Source organism: Lutra lutra, chromosome 9, assembly GCF_902655055.1.
Source record: "Lutra lutra chromosome 9, mLutLut1.2, whole genome shotgun sequence".
In the NCBI taxonomy this organism is placed as follows: domain Eukaryota; kingdom Metazoa; phylum Chordata; class Mammalia; order Carnivora; family Mustelidae; genus Lutra; species Lutra lutra.
The window spans coordinates 2,914,548-2,939,770 of NC_062286.1; positions in this window are offsets into that span (position 1 = coordinate 2,914,548).

The following is a 25,223-nucleotide window of genomic DNA, read 5'->3' on the forward strand; positions in this document are numbered from 1 at the left end:
AGCTCAGAACTTGTTTGTGAGGAAAGTACGTATTTTTAAGTCAAATAATCCTGAGTGCAAACCTGTGACCCACCGTCTACCAAATGCATGAGGTATCTCTAACAGGGTCTGGAGAGAGACTGAGGAGGGATGCAAAGAAAGGACAGGAGAGGGGACAGCAGGTGGAACCTGGAAGAGCTGGAAGAAGATAAGGTTTGACTCTAAATCACCACTGATGTGGGAAAGACCACTAGAGTTCAATGTCGACGGCTAAGTCAAAGTTCTTGAGACATCTTTGATGCAAAACTGTGTTTTTCTTTTTATAAAGTACGGGGATAGGATCCAGATATCCTATAGGATGGGATAGAGATAGACTCCCAGCTGCACTGGGGTCATGAGGAGTGGCCAATCACATACTTTTGGATTTGGGAAGGTGTTTGGGAAAGTGTGAGTGTCTAAGGAATTTTGGAGGCAAGGTTTCGAGGACCTTGAGGGAGCTACCCGTTGTTGGGAAAATATCACTTATTACTGTCTCATAAACCCAGAGTCATGAGATCCTTCTTATGTATCCTGGTGGGTCATATGCTTGGGGGGTGATTGCCAATATGTAACTTGTGGGTGTAGTGATAAAGGAAGTTTCCAGAGGAATTTTCACAGTTCAAGTAGACTTACAGGACCCTGGGCGTTGGGCTAAGATTGACTTTTGCCCTCAGCAAAGTATTAACATCGAGGTAGTTGAGTTCCTAGAGGAATGTCACTCTGCCTGTTTCAAGGATGCATCAATGGACTGTAGGTAGTTAGAAAATCTCCTAATTTTTCTTCTGCCTCTGTTTCCCACATCAACTACTAAGGTTAGCATCCAATAACAAGAGAATGAGTCAGAAAGTACCCCTATTCACTGAAGGTGTGTATGTGGAGTTCAGGAGAGAATGGGAACCAGAACCGGGGTGGGGGAAAGGCTACAGTCTCATTTTCAGGTGTTTCTTGCTCTTCTGATTAAAGGTTTAGCTACTATGATGTATCATCCATTACCTTCCATGTTTAAGCTGGAGACAGCTTTTTATCTCTTTCAAATTTGGGAAGGGGTTTGGGAAAGCATAAGTGTCTCTAAAAGACATCATCTCTTTCAATGATTATGAAATAAAACACTCTCAAAATTTAAAATTACAAGGGACATCTTCAAGAGATAAAACTTCCATTTTCTAAATATGTTTGTGATATTTAACTTTTGAAGGGGGTGGGCAGGGGAATGCCATTAACAGAGTGAGCTCTAACACTCAGGCACATCAAGGAAATGTCATGTTACCTGTGAGTATGTAGAGTTGAGTAATATAACACATAACTCACTGACAATATTGCCTGAAACTTTTTCAGTTTCAGGTTTCTCCTAGAAACAAGAATAATCTTCCAGCCAAATTATCAAGCACTTACTGTAGATCGTATTTATAATTATTATAATAATAAAATAAACAGTTAAAGCTTACCTAAAGAGACATTATATGGCTACTGATTTATTAAGATCATACTTCAATACGAATTTTACATGGAATCAAATGGTAAAGCCATATCAAAGATGAACGGCTACACGATGGGTGAATGATTCCTGTAATAAGTCCTTGGAACCCAGAGGAGGAAGAGAGTGAAGCTTTCGGAGGGTTTGGCTTGAGAAAGTAAGAATCTCTTGAATGTGTTTGTGGACAGAAGGGCATGAAAGAAGGAGAAAAGAAAGACACGGTTCTGGAGAATGAGTGCCGTGGGACTCCCATGACAGGCAGATCCTGAGCCGGAGCTGGGAAGCAGGTCGCAGTGGAATGTACAGAGGTGGTTGGAGTGGGTCTCAGTGATGCGGTAGGCCCGGGAGCAATGACTCTGCACCCTTCAGGTGGGACAAGGAGTGACATCGTGGGTTTTGTGCAGGAGCCTGGAACAAAGGCAACTCACCCATGGATGAAACATGTGTGCCATGGAAAACTGTGCATGAGGTGTCTGAGACTTTTCTGAGTGGCTCTAGTTAACGACTCCTCTGATTTAATATGAGCTGTTAAAAAGAATCACTGCTTTTCAACTAAATTATCATACCACTAAAAATGTTCGTCAGCCTGTCAGTGCTGTGCCTGCAACTTGAACCCTCTGATGATTTAACTTTCCTTCAATATTCCGTCTTCTCATCATAAAAGTGTAGATAAATAACTCAAGTGCAAACAGAAATTCTTTTAACTCTTTTCAGGGAGCTGCTGTAAGGGTCCAGGGCCCCTGTGCCCCCCAACTCAGTAGAACAGCTTATCATGAGAATATTGGCTGAAAAACCCAAGCATTCTGCACTAGCAGATGGAGAGTGTGGCCATTTTTGAAAGGGAACAAATGTATGAATTTAATTAGGAGGGGATTTGACAAGCTCCTTTCCTTTGGTTGCATAATTTTGGAGACAATTGGGATAAAGTGCATGTTTTTTTTTTTCCTTTCAAAGATAATACGGTTGTAGCATTTCCTTATTTCTTCCTTTTTTTCTGATTTTCTCTATGCCTGCCTCCTAAGTTTAGGAGCTCATAAATGATATTGTTTATACAACTTTTTTTTTCCTTCAGATCTGTGGCAAAAATCGGTTGTGTCTGTGATTCTTCTAACAGGAGACTCACTTGGCATGCGTACACTTAATTTATGGCTGGCCGAGTGCTAACAGCAGCCTGCCTCTGAGACCACATGCCTCGCGCCACCTTGAACAGTTTGTCAAGGGTGTTGTGGAGTGGAGGAAATGCAATCTTTTCAGGGGCAGGTCTCAGTGCATTACATAATTTTTATAGGGGTTATTTTAGAGGTACAATCCTTGGTCATGCCATATATTAAAGGAAGAACTAAGGACAAAGGAAATATCCTTAATCTCAGACCAGTTCATGATACTGAAAAGCACAGGTTCTGCGAGGGTCTGGGTAAACAGAGCTTGGAGAACTCTTGGTAGACAGCAGCCTTTTTGTAATGCTCTTTATCCGTAAGAGAATCAAATGGGAAACCTAGGACATGGAGGTGCCCAAAATAAAGATACTTTTAACTCAGCCATTTATCTAATCTGTAAAATAGATTTCAAACTCTGGGCAATTAATTGCAATGATATGTATAAAATACTGTTTAAGTCCCAAAACAGAAAGGGTTACTGCATGACGTGAGGCTTACCCAAGCCAATGGCTTAGAGGTGCTCTCAAAAACCCAAGCAGGGACTCCTGTTCTTCAAGGACTCCAGCACCTGAGCTGCATCTGTCAACCTGGGTCTTTTGTTCTTTCCATGACCCATTGTCATTTCTTCATCTGTCATTTGAAAATTGGTCCCTGATGGGACTGAAAGGATGCATGGAGTTGACATCCTGGGTGGGGCACAGTGAGCAGACCTTGCTAGTGGGTTTCCAGATTCAATCACATCAAGGGAAATGACAACAGTGTCAAGGCAAAAACACAGCCTAATCCAAGTGAGCCATCAGAATGAAGAAAGAAGGATTATTTTATTTGCTCATTGAACAAATATGTATCAAGTAATTGCTATATACCAGGCTGTTGCTCAGTGCCTTAGAAAGCAGGACAGAGAGAATTCTGCTCTCCTGAGACAGAGCTGACCATCAGAATTCTACAATAAAAGAGTAAAACAACAAATATGTGTAATCAAGACAGGGAAAGAAAACGGGACAGCACCAAAGAGAAAAACAAGATGGAAGTGGTGAGTGGTTAGGAGGACATGACTGTGATAGTCATATTTAAGATGAGGTCAGAAGGCAGAGAAGAGCAAAGAGGGGGACATTCCAGTCTGAACACACGGCACGTGTCTAGGCTGTGAGAGAGGAAAGTGAGTCCCATTTCTGAAAAAACACAAAGATAAGTAGCATTCTAAAGGCCTGGTCACACTGTGTGTCCTTGGGCATTTTAAGATTTTGTGTGGACGTGTACTAGGAGGAGATTTTTTTTTAATGTTTTTTGAGTGAGGTTGGTAGTTATGAAGTTGGAGAGAAATTGATGGATTCGAGTTTTGCAAACACATGGTCGACAGGATGTGTTGAAGTGAAAAAAAGAGGTTATTCAGAAATGCTCCCAGATATTGAAGCAAATTTACAGGAAATAATATGAGATTTGTGCAATTGCCAGAAACAAGGAATGCGGAGGTTTGGTGCACCTGGGTTGGTGAAATGTCTGACTCTTGATTTCGGTTCAGGTCACGATCTCAGGGTTGTGAGATCGAGCCCCACATCAGGCTCCATACTCAGCAACAAATCTGCTTGTGATTCTCTCTCTCTCCCTTCGTCCACACTCACCCCCGGGCTCACCCACTATCTCTCTCTCTCTTTCTCTCTCTCTCTCTCTAAAACAAATAAATAAATCTTAAAAAAAAAAAAAAGAAAGAAAAGAAAAGGTATGCTGCAGGGAGAGAATTTTTAAGAGGTAAAGGCATGGATGTTTTTAAGAGGGTAGAAATTAAGATTCAGTTTCAGACATGATAATTTTGAAGATCAGAGAGGGATATTAGTAAGATGTTCACTTGGCACTGATATGAACTCCGGAGTTAAATTTTATATGAGTATGAGATGTGCCTTTTGATTTATTTACCTATTTATTTATTTTGAGATGTGCCTTTTGAAGTTGTCAGTCCCTAGGTGGTGCTTAAAGTCATCTGAGGCATTATAATAAAATAAGGACAGAATGTCAGGACTTAGCTCTGAGGAAGAAGAAGATTCAAAATTCTATTGACTTCAAAAGTCCCCAGGAAAAATAGGAAGATCGAAAAAAAAAAAAAACCAACAACAACAGAGGAGGAAAAAATAACAGGAAGCAAAACTGGGAACATGTGAAATCATGAAATCTAAGAAAAGAGATTTAATAAGTAAAGATAGTCAAGTGTGTCAATAATTCCTGAGAGAATAAACAAGAAGAAATGACATGGTTGAAAATGTCATTTATTGAACTTGACATCATCTGAGTCATCCTGTGTTTTTGACAAAAGCCATTTCCATGGAGCCAAGAGTTAGAGGGAGTAAGGAAGTAGCAGGAATTGTGTAGAAAACCCATAGAAGATGGGATCGGGAGGGAGACAAACCATAAAAGACTCAATCTCACAAAGCAGGCTGAGGGTTGCTGGGGGGAGGGGTGTCTGGGGAGGGTGGAGGGGATATGGGGACATTGGGGAGGGTATGCGCTATGGTGAGTGCTGCGAAGTGTGTAAACCTGGCGATTCATATATGTTCATGATAAAATTAAAAAAATTAATAAAATAAAACCCATTTGAGAAGCAAGAAGACAAAGTGGATGCAAATAGAGAAATAAGGAGGTCAACATTTGGAAGAAGGACAGTAGAGCAGTTAGTGAATGACATGTTAAGGCCAAAAGAGAACTGTGTGGGAATTGTTAGAATGTGTGCATGCGAGCTTATGAGGACAAGCACGTCAGGAGCGAGAAGTAAAAAACACAGAGTTTCAGGGACTTAACAGGAATCAGAGTGGTATCCTCAGCATCTGCGGACAGGTTAGCTATTTATCAGGGGAAGGAAGAAATCCGATGGGTGCAGGGTGGGTAGGTGGAAAGACATCTAGATAAATTATTTCCAAAATTCTTGCAACCACAAAAACCTTTTTCTTTCCCTTCACAAGCCCTATTGTTTGAAATATTTTATGAGCAACACTGATTTTGTTAATTCACTTAGCCATTTTTTTCCCCAAAAAACACTGAGTCAGCGTTCAGCATAAAGTAATATTTTGCTAAATACTGAAAGACTCATTCTTACAAGTTTAGGCCATTCTTGGTCATCACTATTGCTTATTTGTCTCTAATGCGAGTATCTGTGTCTCAGAGGGAATTCTGCTACTCAGAAGGGAGAGAAGAAGGAAGAGGATGGATACTTCGTTAAAGTCTGTAGATGCCTACAAGACAAATGGATCTGTAACAGGATCTAGCCCAGCATCTCCTTCAGAGCAGCAGATCAATAACCAATAACGGGAAAAGCAGAGCCTGCTAAGAAAAGAACAAGGGCAGAGGCGCAACGCACAACAGTGATTTCCCCTGGGTCTTTGCCTGTAGTCCAAAACTGAAGCCAGAGTCGATAATGACATGACCCTGGGAGCCATCTCTCTTAGTACATGGAAGTGCTCCCAGAAAGATGGCACCAATTATACTTCCAGTGTGTCATCTTTAGGTGGACCCACTAAAATCGTGACCATCATGTGGTGTCAAGTCCCCAAGGGTTGGGACACATGTATCTTGAAAACAGTGAGTGCAGGAAGGAATGGCTGTATAAATGACGCTCAGTGGCCGACTTGGGAGAACTTATGATTTCTTTCTCAAAACTCTAGGCTTTGCAGGGTTATAGGTTCTAGTTCCATATAGGAGAAAGATTTCCCAGCAGGGAACATTGTATGAGTCCCATTAAATTATAAGCCACGACAGCTCCCCAGGAACTCACTGTTCCCCATGGAATGGTACCAGCAAACAAACGGAGGAATTATTTTAGGGGGGCAGATTTTTTAAAAATTTTCTTCTCCTTTCCAAATGTTAAAATTATTAAGTTACACCAGTAATGCTTAATAATTAGTTATTTGTAATTTTTCTATATAAACTTCTCTTCAGAGTTAAAATCAAAGACTGTAATCCAACAAGAGTCATTCTGCTAGACCTTATATATAAATTCCAGGATTGGTTTTTCATTTTAGACATGACAGTTGAAGCTCTTGAAGAGTTCCTTTCATTTCACAGTCCTTAATATGAAGATGGTAGACTTGAAATGTGTTTAGAAAGTCATGTACTGTAATACTCTATCTACAATCACAGACACACAATGTCTGCATTGTTCAGTTATGATTTCAGGAACATACAAAAACCAAAATTGTGGAAAGTCCTTATTTTCTGGTGTCTATTATGAACTAGGCTATTTTGGATATTAAAATGAATAAAAAATACAAAATTTCTTTTGATGGAAACTGTGAGCCTATTTTTAAATCATACTAACTGACAGTGCAACATGTTCAAAATGGTCTTTAGCAGGTGTCCTCATGAAGCAAAAGCTGTGTTCCTATAAAAAGTAAGTAACAGGAAGTGATTACATTAAAACAATGTATAACAATACTGAAATAGGAAAATGAGTCCTGGATAATCATGATTCCATTCCTTTGGTGCCATGATGTTTTATAATCCGCACCAAAGAGTAGTTTATTTTCAGTCATATTTTTCCCCAGGATTGAAGTGAATCCATTGCTTTCTAATTTTAAAGGTAGACAACTGTCCATTAAAAAATCATGAATAGTAAAATATATATATATATATATATATATATATATATATATATATATACACACATATACATATATATATAATGGGAATAATTTATAAACTACTATTGATAGTATAATGTACTGTCTCTAAGATGTTTTTCTTGAGAGGAGGAACAGATAAATACTGCTTTGCAAACTGCTTATTTTTTCATTGAGTACATAATAAGTAAATGTGCATATTAAATATAGATCAACATTCTGAGTTTTTTTTTTTAAGATTTTATTTATTTATTTGAGAGAGAGAGCACAGACAGGGTGGGGGGAGGAGCAGAGGGAGAGGGAGAAGCAGGCTCTCCACTGAGCAGGGAGCCTGACAGGGGGATCCCAGGATCCTGGGATAATGACCTGAGCTGAAACTTAGGTGACATGAAGGCAGAAGCTGAACTGACTGAGCCACCCAGATTCCCCGACACTCTGAGCTTAAACTGCAGCCTCGTACACCATTAGAGATGCATACCATTAAGCATTTACTTACCCTCTACACGTGGAAATTTAAGCAGGTTTTGTTTTATTGCAGTTCTAATCATTCCTGCATTACATGTATTTCTACATGTAATGTGTGTATTTGCCTTATTGTTTCCTTGGGACACGGTCTTAGAAGTGGTGGTTCATAAAGCTCTCTTGGACCCCTCTGCCTTCTAAGACATCCCAACAGGTCATTGGAGCTTCTGTGGTTGTGCAGAGATGCAGCCCTTCTCAGAGCATTGTGGAAAGTTGGGCTTTCCTACTCTATGAGTTGAGGTCGAGCGGTGACTTAGCTATGAGGTCCTCTTCCTGTCTGTGATGGCTGGTCCTGTGCCGCCAATGCCACCACACAAAATACACTCCAATAGCCTGGAAATGAAAGACAAATTCCTAATCACAAATGCTCACCTCATTGAACTCATCACTTAACTAATTTTACTTATCAAGCATTTCAAATATACATAATATACAGATAATATAAAACAGTATATGTATAGGTAAATGATATAAAACAAATTGCTAATACACTGTCCTATAAGTGTAATATCCCCCCTATGATAAATAATATGTAAATTTATACCCATATACTTGCTGTAATAATAAAAACAATAATGATAAAATACCAATTAATTGCAAATATCTTATGAGATAGAGAAACCTATATAAATTTTCTGGCTTTAAAAAAAAGGAAAGGACTTTTACTTCTGACTACTAGAAGAGATGAAGATTTTTCCAAATTGTCTTCTCTCAAGCAAAGAGTTAGAAAACCATACAATTTTAAGATTCAGATACAGTCAGATTTTGGGTAACAGACAGTATAGTTCTATGATCCTGGAGAAAAGGCCAAAAAATTAAATTAGTCCCAACAGTGTTCTGGTTTTGTTCTGTAGATGCTTTCTACATGCATTTGCAGACCTGGTGGACCAACAATATTCCAGTACAAAAGAATACTTACTGCATAATTCAATTTATATAAAAAATCTATTAAAAAAATAAATCCACCCTATAATAACAGAAATTCAGTGTTTCCCTGGATGTGGTAGCAAGAGACTGAGTGAGATGAGAAGCAGAAGATCTTGTGTGTGTGTGATGGCAGGGGTGGGCGTTGGCTGTACTTACCGTGCCACATTTACACTGGACTCATTATACTCTATACAGAGTATGACTTAAAAAGATTTTAAAAATCAAAAACTGAAAGTGAATATAAGTCAACAATGAATTCAAGTATTAAACAAGTGTAAAGACTAATAAATTCTAAAAACATAAATAAGGAGAAATTAGTAAATTGTGCCAGAAAATTAGTAGAGTTGACAAGCTCAAAATAATTTTTGAAATATTTAATGAGTGAATCTCCAACAAGAACAACAAGGAAAAGAAAAAATTCTGAAATTGACTAAGGAATAGCCAAAATTAGGCATTTAATAATTCAAAGTAAGTGGTGTACATAGATGTTAGCAAACTTTAAATGTTCATTTTCTAATATAAATTTAAATTAATGAAATAAGAAACATGTTAAATATTAAAAGTGGCAGTAAGCATAGAAATTATTTCTAAATGTTGCAAAGAAATGACTCAAAAATAACATGCACATATGGAATTATGGGTTAATTCCAATAAAACTTTATAAAACATGCAATTCACATTCTACTTCAAAATAACCTGGAGAGCTGAGAAAAAATTGGAGCTCTCTTAGATTCACTTTATGAACCATAATAAAAATGTGAGAAATGGTACAACCTAACTTAATAACATGGATGCAAAGTCATAAAAACTTACCAAGTGTTGCAAAAGCAGCAGGAAGACCCCTGAGATTTATTGCATAAATAAGGAGAAATTAGTAAATTATACCAGCAAATTGGTAGAACTGACAAGCAGGAACACCAGCTGGAGTATGTTGGCCCTGGGATTTTCCCATATCCCGTTTCTTAGGTGAAGAAAGTTCCCTTCTATGTCTAATTTCTGAGTGTTTTTATTCAGAAAGAAGTTGGATTTTCTCAAAGGGTTTTTATGTATCTATTTGGATGGCCATGGGGTTTTTGTCCTTCATTTTTTTTTATTGTTTTATATTTTTATTTTTTTTTTAATTTTATTTTTGTCCTTCATTTTTTTGATATAATGTATTATAACTGGATTTGGCTATTGCGAGAACCTTGCAAACCTGGAATCAATCCCACGTAGTAAACCCCATGACCCTTTTCATGTTTTGCTTGAAGAGATTGGCTGGCACATTCTTGAGGGCTTTTTGGTCTGTAGTTTTCTTTTCTTATGGTATCTTTGTCTGGTTTTGGAAAGGGAACATACTACATTGACACAGTGTGTGCCAGGGCACAAATGATGATGATCCTTAGATCTTTGGGAGCATTTTTGTGAGTCGTCGGTCCTAATTCTTCCTTCAGCATAGATTGCCATTTCAGTTGTGAATTCGGGTGTGAAGAGAAGCCATTTGAGCTCGTTGGTTCCTTTATGGGAGGTGTTCCTATCAATGATTGACATTTTCCTGCCCTGGTGATGTTTGCCCTTGGTATTTCTTCCTGAGTAGGTGTCAGTAATTTTGTATTTCCAGGGATTTCCTTTTTCATCCAAGTTGGCGAATTTGTTGGCCTACGTTTTTAGTAGTATTTCACCACAATCCTTTTTAATTTCTGTAATGTCAGCAATAGTGTCCTCTCTTGTTTTTAATTTTGGTGATGCATGTCTTCTCTTTTTCTTGGTTGGGCTTGCTAAAGATACATCAACTGTGCTGCTCTTTTTCAAGACCCTGCTTCTTATTTTAAGGATTTTCTCTATTGTTTTTCTTTTCCTTATTTTTTAAATTTCTGTTCCAATCTTTATTTCCTTCCTTGGTTTCTTAAGGTTTACTTTGTTTTTGCTTTTCAGTATCTTAAGGTAGAAAATGTTAGGTTATTGATTTGAGGTCTGTTTTCTTTTTTAATATAAACATTTGCCACTGTGAAATTTCCTTGAAATACTGTTTTAGCTAAATTTCATAGGTTTGGTATGTTTTGTTTGCAATTTAACTTTTCTTAAAATATTTTATAATTTCTCTTATAATGTCTTCTTTGATGGACTGGTTTTTAAGAAGTGTGTTGTTTAATTTACATATATTTGTGAATTTTTCAAATTTCTTTCTCATATTGATTTCTACCTTAATTATATTGTAGTTTGATAATACACTTATCAATATCCATATCAATATTTCCAAATTTATAAGTCTTGTTTTACAGCCTAGAATAGATGTTACCCTGGGGAATGTTCCATGTGTACCTGAGAAGAATTTGTATTCAGTTGTCTTTGGATAAAGTATTGATCTGTGATGTTAGTTTTGGCTGGTTTTTATAGTGTTCGAGTTTTACAGATCCTCGTTAATAATTTGTCTAGTTGTTCTGTCCATTATCAAAAGGGGAATGTTAGTGTCTATAGTAGTTATTATGGTTGATTTTTCTATTTCTCCTTGAATTCTGTCCATTTTTGAAGCATGTATCTTGGAACTCCGTTGTTAGATATACATACATACATACATACATACATATACACATATGTGCATATATGCATACACACACGTGTGTGTGTGTATGTAATTGCTTGCCTTCTTGATGGACTTCCACTGCAAAACATCCTTTCTCTCTAGAAACCCTGCTGTTGTTTTATAATCAAGTGTGTCAATTGTAAGTATAGCTACTCTGAGTCTCTTATGATTTGTTTGCCTAGTATCTCTTTTGTTTTGCTTGTTTTTTAATCTCAAATCCTGATTTTATTTTATTTTTTCCTTAAAATTTTCTATTATGGGGGGCGCCTGGGTGGCTCAGTGGGTTAAAGCCTCTGCCTTCAGCTCAGGTCATGATCCCAGGGTCCTGGGATCGAGCCCCGCATCATCGGGCTCTCTGCTCAGCGGGGAACCTGCTTCCTTCTCTCTCTCTCTCTGCCTGCCTCTCTGCTTACTTGTAATCTCTGTCTGTCAAATAAATGAATAAAATCTTTAAAAAAAAATTTCTATTATGTTATGTTAGTCACCATACAGTACATCATTAGTTTCTGATGCAGTGTTCCATGATTCCCTGCAATCCATGCCCTCCTTAACACCCATCGCTGGGCTCACCCATTCCCCACCCCTCTCCCCTCTAAAATCCTCAGTTTGATTCCCACGGTCCACAGTCTCTCATGGTTTGTCTCCCTCTTTGATTTTCCTCCCTTCATTTTTCCTTTGCTGCTTCTAATGTCCTCTATTCATGATATCTCTTTCCATTCTTTTATTTTTAATGTATTTGCTTATTTGATTCTAAAGAATGTCACCTGTACAGCAAGAAAAGAAAACTATGAACTTCATTGAAATAAAATTATAAATGTATAGTCTAACAAATACTTCCTTTACAGATAAGGGATATCTACCTCAAATAATTTGCTAAAATCATGTTTCTTCAGGAAAACAAAACAAAACAACACAGACATGTCTTCTAAATACGACCCCCACCCATGAATACTGACACTACCTTGTAAAACTGTTACTCTGGGATCATTGCCTGGTGCTGGTGTTGTGAGGTAATTTCTTTCTATCTATCTTTCTTTCTTTCTCTCTCTCTCTCTCTCTCCCTCTTTCTTTCTCTCTTAGAGGAGCAAAAATTTTAAATTAGGAGAAAAAATGCTTCATCGTACTTCTAGTCCTCCTGATTACCACCTGCTTTGCTTTCTTCATAGCCCCTACAGATGACTTACATGCTATATGTTTTCTGGATTTGACTTATTTGTCAACTGTCTGTATTCTTCCACTAAAACGTTAGCTTCAGGAGACAAGAGCTTTTTTCTATTCTGTTCCCTTCTGTGCCCCCTGTGCCACAGATGGAGCCTGAAGCATAATAAAAGCTTAATAAGAAATGTGTGCAGTAGGTGAATTATTTGAAGATGAAATAAATCCTCCCTTAAAAATAATGAAGTAAATCAACCAAAATCCTATTAGAATATTAATGTTCTATAAGGTGGCTAGGTTAAAATCACTATAAAAACTACTGAATTTCTTATACATAAAAATTAACTTTCACAGGGAACCTTCGTGGCTCAACTGGTTAAGTGTCTGCCTCTGGCTCAGGTCAGGATCTCAGGGCTCTGGGTTCCTGCCCCACAGAAGGCTCTGTACGCAGCGGGGAGCCTGCTTCTCCCTCTGCCTGCCACTCCCCCTGCTTGTGCTCTCTCTCTCTCTGACAAATAAATAAATAAAATCTTTTTAAAAAATTAACTTTTACAAAAACAATGGTTCATGGCAGCAAGAAATATATTAAACATGCCTAGGAATGAACCTAACTTCAAGTATGAAAACATGCAGGGGAAACTTCAAGTCAATATCAAGAGGCATCTAAAAACTCAATAAATAGTTGTACTACACTCCTGAGTGAGAAGAATAAATACTATTATTCTCTCAAAGTTAATCTATGTATTTAATGCAACTACATTCAAGATCCCAGTGAATATTTTTGGAAGCTTGAAGAAAATCCCTGAAGCCCACCTAAAATAGTGAATCAATAAAAACATCCAAGGAAAGTGATGATTTGGTGGTGGATGTGGCAAGATTTGCATCCTCTATATCATATTATATGGGTAAAGATAATTAACAGTATGTTGTCATGTGAAGCTGGTGTCTCAATAGGGCAGGTGGGTCTCTGAAAGGGCCCTGGGGCCCCAGAGCCATGCACCAGGACACAGGAATTCACAGGATAAAGTCATTCTCTTAAATCAGTAAGAAACTATGAATTATTTAAAGCCTTGACAGAATAATTTAGATTCTGAACAGACACCATTTTCTAAATTTATTTATAGGTGGATTAAAGATCTAAATACATAGAAACTCTAAAAACATGATTTCTAATGTAGGTAAAGACTAGTTTCATCTTTTAAACTTAACTCCAAATCTATGGAGAAAAAAGATGGATACTTCTGTGTATGTAAAGTTATGAACTTCCGATGGCATAATGCACCTTACAATGTTAAAAGACAAATGGATTGGAAAATATATGTACTGAATGCGATCAGCAACTTATAAATACCTCCAAAATACATAGAATCTTTTTAAGTCATCAAAACAAGTATGGGCACATTGAGAGGGAGAGAGAGACTAAAAATACGTCAGGAAGCCACTTTTCAGAAACCGTGAAGTGGTGTGGTGATTGTGGAACGTATGGGAACTCAGGGAATCGTGAGTGTGTGGTGCTGCTGCTGCTCACAGGGTTCCTGGTCAAGGGAAGTCCGATGCTTTTAGATTCCCCTCAGAAGAGAAGGTATTTGAATGGGGCTGTCGTCTTGGGCAATAATAGGATAACACATATCCTATAATTATAGGATAATTATATTATCCTATAATAATTATTATAGGATAATATAACAGGATGACGTCACAATCTTGGGTCTCGCGCCTGATCAAGGAGTACCACACACAGCTGGGAGCTTCATCAGGGACCCCACAAAGCAGGGGTGATTTACCGACAAGGTGTTACATTTGCTTCTGCCCCATAACCAGCTGGCTTCCCCTAAGGCCTATGTCCTTGGCTAATCTAATCAGAAAGATATAAAAGGTATCACTGTGTTCTTTTCTTCATCATCCATCGCCTACCTGAAACACTCCATCGTACGAAAAAGGAATTCCCACATCACACAAGTGATCAGTAATCATGTAGTCCAATTTTTAGTAATATAAAAAGGGACATTTAAAATGAGATAAAAAGGGGTGCCTGGGTGGCTCAGTGGGTTAAAGCCTCTGCCTTAGGCTCAGGTCATGGTCCCAGGGTCCCAGGGTCCTGGGATCGAGCCCCATATCGGGCTCTCTGCTCAGCGGGGAGCCGGCTTCCTCCTCTCTCTCTGCCTGCCTCTCTGCCTACTTGTGATCCCTGTCAAAAAAAAATCTTTATTAAAAAAATAAAATAGGGCGCCTGGGTGGCTCAGTGGGTTAAGCCACTGCCTTCGGCTCGGGTCATGATCTCAGGGTCCTGGGATCGAGTCCCGCATCAGGCTCTCTGCTCAGCAAGGAGCCTGCTTCCCTCTCTATCTCTCTGCCTGCTTCTCTGCCTACTTGTGTTCTCTCTCTGTCAAATAAATAAATAAAATTTAAAATAAAATAAAATAAAATGAGTTCAAAGGCAACCATAAAGAAAAGAATACCACCTTCTACTGATGAAGAGGAGAAGCGCTAGCTCTCACACGCTGTTTGTGTTGTCTCAGCAACGTGTTCTTCAGAGCCATTTACAAACACGTATCTTAATCCACCAACAATCGCATATTCCTTGATACATCCATTCTACATGACACATTAATGAAATGGGAAAACGTAAGAATATGCAGAAAATTAAGTCAGAAGGATATTAATTGTATGAACAGGCAGACTTAGACTTTTCAAATGCTCTAGAGCCGGACTCACGTAGGGGTGTAAGTGAGAGGCAACACTGGCCAAGCGTTCGGTGGCATCACTGAAGCTGATAGATACACTGGTACAGGAAGTACCATACGCATTGCATGATGGCAGGGGAAGAAACACAGTTTCAAAATTATATGAAACGTTTTCGTTTTATAAAAACGATAGTATTTAAAATGTTTTAAGATTACCACTGAGATTTGTATCATGTTGCTTTTTATTTTTTGATATTTTAAATCACCAGACTTTAATTTTAAAGTTATTTCTCAAAGTGCACTTGTTACGTAAAACAACGTTTGTTAAACAAGCACAGCTGTGCGCTAGGAGAGATACATGTTTGCCCCAGAGGTTACATATGAGCGAGTCACAGTCATATAAGGGACAGCTGATGAAATTGGTTTTGTGACTCTTGCTCTATTTCTGTAATTTGCTATTTACTGGGAAACTCTTACTACCACAGGGTTTACCACTATCATTAAACAACAAATGGTCCCATTTTCAAATGCATAATATTCTCACATGATTACTTACAGAGTCACAAATGTCCCGATTTTGAATCTCATTTTAATTCCCATTCTGTTCAGTCATGTTTCCCATCTCTTTGCAATTTTCAAAGAGATCATGCTGTCTTCATGTGATATTCAACTACGTTGATAATCTACCAATCATTATGATGAGGAAAATTGATTAAAAAGTGTTCTAAAAATAATAATGTAGCATGCAAGTTTCATTTCATTTTAACAATTGTCTCTAACAATTTCTGTGTGAATTCACATCTTGTCTGCTCCCAGGAGAATACTTTTACTGATCACCAAAGAGGGTTGCATACAGAGGCTACATTCACCAGAAACAATAACATGCCTCCAGACGATAAAGCAAACACCAGCAGCGGAGGAACATCACGAACATAAAACCAGCTGATATGGAAGCAGCACACTGCTGTTTAAAACATTTTCTCATCTATATAATTTGAGCCCCTGTTTCAATAGGGAGGCTTTATGGTAAACCACATATTGTAGCCAGTAAAAGAGAGCTGGGGAGAGTTCACATTGATAGTAAGAGACAGAAAGGATTAAGCTAATAAAACAACAATAATAATAATTAAACACTGAAACTCAAAGGAGTAATCCAATGTCAAATTCCCCCAGCCATCAGCAATGGGGAGGTGTCCTGGGAAGCTCCCCTCCAGCTCAGGCCTTCTTTTTTTAAATATTTTATTTATTAATTTTAAGAGAGAGAGAGAGAGAGAGCAGAGGGAAGGGACAGAGGGAGAGGGAGAAACAGAATCTCTGCTGAGCAGGGAGCCCGGTGTGGGAATGGATCTCAGGACCCTGAGATCATGACCTGAGCTGAAGGCAGATACTTAACTGACTGAGCCACCCAGGCGCCATCTTTAATGTTCCTTAGGGCCTGTCATGTGTGTGGCCATATAAGATGATCTGAAGGCTATTTTAAATCAAGTCAAGACATCAAACTAGATATATTTAATTTAATTATGTGATAAGTTAATTTGGTCCTGTAAATGTGCGCAAGAGATAGAAAGAACGCCTTCAAGTCGTGTAACCTCTATCATGGTGACAGACACGAAAACATGGGGTGTGATGTGTTATGTGCTCCATTGGTAACGTACACAGCATGCTGTGACTGTATGGAGAAACTAGCTCACACATGCACACACACACACACACACGTGCACACACACGGTCACACATGTACACCCTCAAATGCACACACAATGCCCACACACATGCACACTCACATATGCACACACACGCACACACAGGCACGCACTCTCCCATACATGCCCCTACACTCTCCCCCAGGGCAAGTCAGGAGCTTCTGTTAGCAGAAGCTCCACAGGCAAGATGTAATTTGGATGGGCCTGGACAGGCGACTCGGGTTCTCCACGTGCACATGGAGCTGGCCATTCTCAGGCAGAGGGGAGGTGTTTTGACACAGGAGCAGGTGTCATAGCTCACTGCTCATGAGAGTTGTGTGGAATTCCAAGAAACACACAGCTGGGGAGGCAGAAGGGCCAGGACTTTCGAAGGGAGGGACGGCTCAGGAGCGCCCATCACTGCCTCCATAATCCGAGCCTGCCCTGCCCCTGCCCCACTTTTCTCCTTGGAATTTCTCACCATGTGACAAACCGTGCAGCTAATTTTCCTCTTTCATCTACTAAAACCTAAGCTCTGCAGGGGCTTGGCTTTTGCTCCGTTCATTCATGAATCCTTAGTTCCTTTGGTGGTGCTGCCGTGTAGGAGGTTCTCGATAAACGTGTTAAAGTTAAGGATAAAAGCAAGAGTAAATGTACACTCTTGGCTCAAATTCTGTGTCATGAAGTAGTTGTATAACCTTAGAGGAATCTGTCTGACCTTGATTTTCTCACTTTAAGAAATGGGGGTACTCATCACAACTAAACACGAGTGACAGTCCCGTATGGTTGTTGGAGAAACAAATTATACATGCCAGCCGTCAGCCGAACGAGCATCCGCTGGCTGTTAATGCAAACATGAGGGTGGTGTGGTGACCACTGGCACAAGGACGAGGTCACCAGGATATCCGTACCAGGTTTTCAGTTTCAGTGGTGGTGGTGACAGTGATGCCGCTGTTGTCTTTCCGAGGACTGAGAAGACAACTGTCCTATCATCGGTTACAGTGTTCACCCCACGTTCCACTGGACCACACCTGTGACCAGGGCTCGTAAGCATGGGCCAGAGCTCCTCCTTTTGAAATAATAATTAATTCGTGAAGAATTTAAACTTAGGACCTTCAAGTTAGTTAGCATGATAAGTTCCTGGTTCATACAAACACTGAAATGGGGAATGCTGCCTAGGACACTGTGTACACAAGACAACACTGATACCCTGCATGTCAAATACCTCAGTCTCTTTGTGGAGTGGAGACCACGGCACATCAGTCCCACTATTGGTACATCCGGTGATATGTGCGCAATGATGGGAACCCTCTTTTGTGATGTATTTTATGTAATAACTAAGGTCTTCGGCATTGACCTCTACACGGCCCAGGTAGAAGCCCATGGACTCATGAAGCAGTCTTTCCTCCTGGTCCATACAAGCCCCTTTGATATACTCTAACAAGTGGAGTCTCTCTCAAAATTCTTTAAAAACTCAAAGCAAAAAATGAGTTTGGTCTAGCAACAACAGTTTCACTAAAATAAGCAGTTCATGCTTTAAATTCATGCAGCAGGGGGCACCTGACCAGTTACGAGACAGACCTTCAAGGATCAACACCAGCTTCCAGCGAGAAGCCCACATGCCCTGCCGCCAAGGATCTGTGCAAGGCATGGTGCTACCTGCCTGTCCCCAAAGCCACCATCCAATTACTCCTCCTCAGCTCTCCCTGGGGCATCTCCCACACCAGTCTGAAGCTTCTGCTGTGTTTTACTTCTCTTTCAGCAGAGAAATGGGCATGCAGTGAGCACCAAAGAAAACAGAGTGAAGAGATTAGCTGTCCTGGGGCCACTGAGACCTTTATCGGGAGACATGGCCAGAATTCTTACAACATCCAAGAGGCTGACTCATTGGGAAGGCAGTAGAAATGAGCATGTGCATTCCGTTTCTCCTCTTCCCATCATTTTCAGGTTCACTTGAGAGGAGAGTCTACGCTGCCACTAAGGGCATGTGGGAAGAATGGCGTGTTCTCAGGTGACACAGAAGGGTTCGTGCACCCCCGTCCGTGTGGAGACGTGGGCTTCCAGCACTGTTTTGACAGCAAACCCACAGGAATTAAAAGACAGAGCTCATCTTTGTCTCAGACCCCAAGACTCGGCCTGTCAGAAGCTCAGTGTCACGGGAAGATCTTCTCTTTCTTTTCTCCCCAAAGGGCACTCCCCTGCCTTCCTCTTCTCCTGCTTCACCTCGTCCCCGGGAAACAAGACAGAGCAACATGGGCCATGCTGGAGGTGGTCCTTGCTGCTGCTGTGCTGGACCCGCCACAAAGCGTCCCTGGGGCAGGTTGGCGGCTTCCTAATTGGCCGCCGGGGCTCGCTCTCCGCTCATGCCCTGCTCCAAAATTAGAAGCCTCAGATGCAGACAAAGGCCCTGCAGTCCCGGTCCCTGTCTTGGAGCCACGCGCTGTCGCAGGTGGGAAGCCTCCCTTCCAGCAGTTACTCAAAGGTCAGAAAACTCAGAGAATCAGAGAAAAGAAAACGTCCACGGGGGAATTACTGAATGCGTGTATGTGCAGAAGGCCAGGCCTTTTAAAAGATAAATATCACAGATGGAGAAAGCACTCGGGGACCTCTGTGTTTTCAGTTTACTGTGAGATTTATAAAGTCCAAGCTGCTTAATCCAGCTTTCAGGGCTACGCTGAGACTTCCCCATGGCTCACCGTGGTCGACTGGCTCTCCCTTCGCCTTGCTCTGTATTTCTGGGGCTGGGGTACCCTTGACCTGGGATAGATAGCATGCCCATTGCTAGGCTTTTAAACTGTGGCCGTTAAGAAAAACAATGCCTTCCAGAAGTTTTCAGCCAACAAAGAACTCTAGAAAGTGGGTTCTTTTTGTTTGTTTGTTTGTTTGTTTTTTAATTACCTGTGACCAGACAAAAACAGAAAACTAGATCAAGGTCTGTACTAGTGCCACCCTTAAAGTAACAACAGGAAGGAAAAGAAGTCGCCGGGTTATATCCGGTTGCTGAAATTCGGGAAGGGGTGACAGGGATGGACCAGCGTGGAACGTTCACCGGGAAGTCTGCTCAGAAAACGTGTCTTCTGCTTTGGCACCTGCAGCCTGTCCTCAGCATTGCTGAGTGTGAACGTGTGTGTGTACCCACAGAGCTCACAGTTTGCAGCCACACAGGACACCAGGTGCGACTCCTGACTCCACCGTTACCAACATCTGTGGTTTCAAGGGTGGTCACCAGAGGTCACTCAACTTCGCAAAGCCCCCACTGGCTCACTTCATGACAGGCATGAGGGCAAGGACCCCTCTCAGCATAGCCGGGAGAACGGACCAATGGGATGCAGGCGACACACCTCCAGTGTGCGCATCCCACCCCCAGTTCTAAATTTTTCCTGAGAAAGATCAGACAAGAATAACACAGAGTGAAGGCTGAGGGTCATGACTAATGCCCTGGCTTCAGACAGCTGCGGTGACACCCGGACCAATTCAGCTCTTCGGGCTTCTGTCTCCCATCAGGCAGGAAATGAGCCCAAAACATAAATCAGAATCCCCTTAGGGCTTAATAGTGTCTGGAGAGGGAAACGAAGCTTTCTGTGAAACCAGGAACATTCTAGATGCTTAGGGTCTGCAGAAGGCTTGATCATGATGGCATGGTGTCGTGGATGCATGTGTTTTAGGCTTTGAGAGCTATCTGCAGGCAAACAGACAAAAGTAGAATTTTAGTGTAAGCTTCTTCAAACGTATTTCCTTGTGATGGAAGACCAAATAAATGTGTCAATTTACTTGTTTCTTAAAAATCAAAGAGATGATGCTGAGTGAAATGAGTCAAGCAGAGAGAGTCAGTTATCATAAGGTTTCACTTACTTGTGGAGCATAACAAATAGCATGGAGGACAAGAGGAAATGGAGAGGAGAAGGGAGTTGAGGGAAACTGGAAGGAGAGGTGAACCATGAGAGACTATGGACTCTGAAAAACCATCTGAGGGTTTTGAAGGGGCGGGGGTGGGAGGTTGGGGGCACCAGGTGGTGGGTATTAAGGAGGCCACGGACTGCATGGAGCACTGGGTGTGGTGCAAAAACAATGAATACTGTTACGCTGAAAATTTAAAAAAATCAAATGCCAATGATAAATAATTCTCATTATCTCAATGTTTGAGCTCATCAAAACCTTGCAGTAATTTGAAAGATACTGAGTACTTAAGGATTATATAATCAAAATGATTTTCAAAAATCGGCCGACACTCACAAAACATTTGTCATGGGCAGAGTAAGGATAACATTTGACCACCGTATCTAACCCAAGAGACTTTGGTGGCATTCCATGAGCTACGATTTTTGATGATTTACCTAACCTTTGAGTTGTGCTTTGGTTTTATCCTCAGGTAAACCAGACGACTTCACTGTGTATTACCTTCAGATTCAGAGGAAACTGTGATCGTTTTAGGGGTTATCTTCAAAAAGGAATCTTCATGCTGCATGGGAATTTTTTGTCACATCCAACGTCCTAGAATGATAACTTCTATATGGTAGCTTAATTCCTGGGGTGCATTGAAAGACAGTTTTCTCCCCTACATTACTGTACAGTGACAGCATTGCCATTTAAATTGCTCTGGGCCCATGTGCCAGCTCCAGCCATATTTTTAATGCTTGGTGTACCAGGAAGCTCAGAATTTTCACTTCATGCCCCTCATCAACAAATTGATCCCTAATTTCCATACAATTAAGACAAAAATGCCTCTTTTGTAAGAGAGTTGCTTTATTTCCTGGAAGGATGTATATGAAAAATAAGAAATGATTCAAGTTCGTTGATGAAAAATTTAATTTCCACTGCATAGAAGTATAAAAAAGAGTCAATTGTCCATATTTAAAAGGTGTAATTTGCATTTTCTCTCAAGGTACTAAGGAACATGGAGCAGTGCATTCGGGTTCTGATTCTAGTCCTTCTCACCTGGGTTGGGCTACGCAACTTCCCCAGAGCTTCACGAGTTCTCATACACCCTCTTGTTCGCCGAATCCCAGCGCTGGAGAAGCCTAAGAAATAGGTTTTATGAGGAACAAATGCCATTAATGTGAAGACTATATTCTGTTGCTTAATTTAATTTAATTTATTTATTTGACAGAGAGAGACACAGCGAGAGAGGGAACACAAGCAGGGCGAACAGAGAGAGAGAAGCAGGCTCCCCGCTGAGCAGGGACCCTGATGTGGGGCTCGATCCCAGCACCCTGGGATCATGACCTGAGCCGAAGGTAGACGCTCGACGACTGAGGCACCCAAGCACCCTATTCTATTCTTTTGAGGCAAGATTTTAAGGCAGAAACTTCTAAGTATCTTCCAGAAACAGGAGCCAGAAGGCAGCAAAAGAGAACATAATAATCTCCAAATCAAAGGTTTTTCCTAAAAATAATGTCTGTGTCTACAAAAATTAGGAAGAACCTTGCTACTTGCTGACCAAAATAAGGATAAGAAGAATGCAATTGGGAATCCTTGTGGTCCACTGTCTTTTCTCTGGGAGAAATGGCGCGAGGAGAAGGTCATTCTTGCCCGCCTCACTGTGGGGTGGCTCTCTGGGGCAGCTGGCTGGTTTGCTGCCTGGCAGGTTCCGTGGGGCAGCAGGCCGCTGTTACCCAGAAGCCACGGAAATGCCCAAATGCAAGGCCTGTGGAATGTTCCCGATCCAATTCTCGTCCTCGGGCTCAGCCCAAAACCCATCTGAGTAACATTTTCTGTCACTTGGCATTGCATTTCATATAGAAATGGAATATAAAAACAGGTCCCCTTTCTTGTAGTATATGGCAAGTTCCCTTTCTTACTAAATTTTTTAAACCCAAATAGAAAATTTATAACTCTGTGAGGTGATGGGTGTTACCTGGAGCTATCACAGCATCATTTTCTGATACAGACAGACATCAAATAGTCGTTTGTGTACCTTAAGTTTACACAGCGTTATACCTCAGTAGAATGGGGGAAAACAAACATGTAATCTTGCTTGAAAAGGTAAGACTCACGGATTATTAAAGATTTCCATTTACTTTAGGCCAGACGCGTAACCTCTTTGAGCCAAAGTTCCTTAAACTATAGAAACAAACCATGGGGGCAACAGTCCTTCTAGGCATCCCAGGCTGTGGAACACTCCAGAGCTGAAAGTTTAGATGCAAAGTGGTTTCATTGGGAATTGTGTTCTCTCCAAAGAATAAAAGAAAAAAGAGGAAAAAAAAAGAAAAGAAATGAAATAAATTAGTTATAAACAATGAATGGCAAAATTAGAAATAGCACACACACACACGCACACGCACACCCTGCTGATTGCCAGGCACTCAACACTGTTTAACATCTTCTGATGTACAGAGGGGCCAGTGACTTATGTGCGTGTCGGTATAATGTCCACCTTTCTTTTTAGCATATAAATAGACAAGGAAGCAGGCACCAGTCCAGTTTACTTACATACTTAGAAAACTTGATGGTTTTCTACAAGTATCCAAAGATATATTTGTTTTATTTCCTTGAAACATAGGATTTCTAAGGCTTTGCCCTGTATTCGTTCAGAGATGTACTTAATAGACCCAATTTAGACCAAGGACGGGTCTCAGGTTTTGCCTCCTGTGTGGCCACCAGAGATTGATTGATTGATTGATTGATTGATTGATATTTTTAACTGCCTTTGCCCCTGAGGATCTCATTAAAGTAAGAAATGAGCACAGTGAAGACTCAGGCTGGTTGTGCTGTTCTCTGTATCCCGGATAGCACTCACATTCTCCAACACGCTCCCAACAGCCCGGGAAGAGCCTCGGGATGCTGTGCGGCAATAAAACAAACAAACAGAAGTTTTGTTTGCATTCAGGGTCACTGGGAAGGCTGACTGCTCCAATAGATTTCCTTCTCTTTACTTAAAAAAATCAAGGGTCCCTACAGAAAGGTGAAGAAAGGCTCTGCCTGCCAGTAAAGGGGCTGATGCCGGTGAGTCAGACATTATGTAATGAGCAGCCTCTACAGCCCAGGCAAAATGCTAGGGATTGAGACATTGCAGGAGCGCAGGGTCTGGGTCAGGTCCTAGCAGCACAGTGCAGGCTGCTGGGAAGGGTCATAAGGCCGGCGTGAAGAAAGGGCAGTACATCACTCACAGTAGCGGTTGGTCCAAGTGGGGCTTATCTCTGCCATGAAGAATGATTAGAGGTCAGGGTGAGGGCCCACCAGAAGGACGATTGGCCTGAGCTGACTTTCCACAGGACGCTTCCTGTCCCAGGACACATGGCTGGTCAGTGAAGGAGGCAGCTGCAGAAATGTTCTGAAGGTTCTAGAAGCTCTGTTTAAAGCATTCTGTGTTCCCATGAGGTATCCCTTTGCCCTTGTCCCTAAGGACATAAAGATGCTTATTTACAGCTCATTGTGAACAAAAAAATTAGTAATAACTCAAGAGCTTCATTTAACTAAGTTTATTTATTTATTTTTTGGTTTTTAATTTTTTTTTAATTTTTTAAATTTCTTTTCAGTGTTACACCATTAGTTTTTGATGCAGTGTTCCAAGATTCATTGTTTATGTACAACACCCAGAGCTCCATGCAATATATACCTTGCTTAATATGAACTACCAGGCTCACCCATCCCACCACCCATCCCTTCTAAAACCCTCAGATTGCTTCTCAGAGTCCATAGTCTCTCGTGGCTCATCCCCTGCCTCCGATTTCTGCCCCTTCATTTTTCCTTTCCTTCTCTTAATGTCCTCCATGTTATTTCTTATGCTCCACAAGTAAGTGAAACCATATGATAATTGAATTTCTCTGCTTGACTTATTTCACTCAGCATCATCTCATTTAACTAAGTTTAATACTCATGTGTGAATGATGTGGTCTCAGTGTTGGTTTTAAATCCTGTCTAAAGGGACAGGGAGCGTGGCACGCTACGGAGCAGGATGTCCCTGAGGTGCCCTCCCGGCCTGCCTCCCCGACGCCTGCTCCCCCAGGCCGGCTTCCGAGGTGCTGAGAGAGCTCAGCTGTGAACACCCCACTCCTTAAAGCTCAGCCTGTTGGGTAACCCCGTGACTCCCTTGAGAGCCCCATGTTGGTGGGTGCCATGGGTGGCTGCACACTTCGCCTCCCATCGCGTGGTTTACGGCGGCAGAGCTGGGGTTAGATACTGCGGCCTGCAGGACAGACGTGCTCCAGCGTCTCCAGAGCCCATGCCACCGCAGCCGGGAGAGACCAGAAACGTGTGCTCCCAGTGCACTGACGGCTCTGCCCGAAGCTCCCTGGTCCTGAGCAACTGTCGTCCAAGCCCCCAGATGCTGGAGCAGCAGCGGGCGACTGGAACCGGGAGCCACAGCAGATTTACAGCTGCCATTGACACCGGTTGGTGATAAGTCTCCGTGCGTGACCTGGCAGGTTGACGGTGAGTCCCTAGCTCCTTCACGCTCCCATTGACAGCATCTCCTTTCCCCAGGGTGGTTGGAAGACAG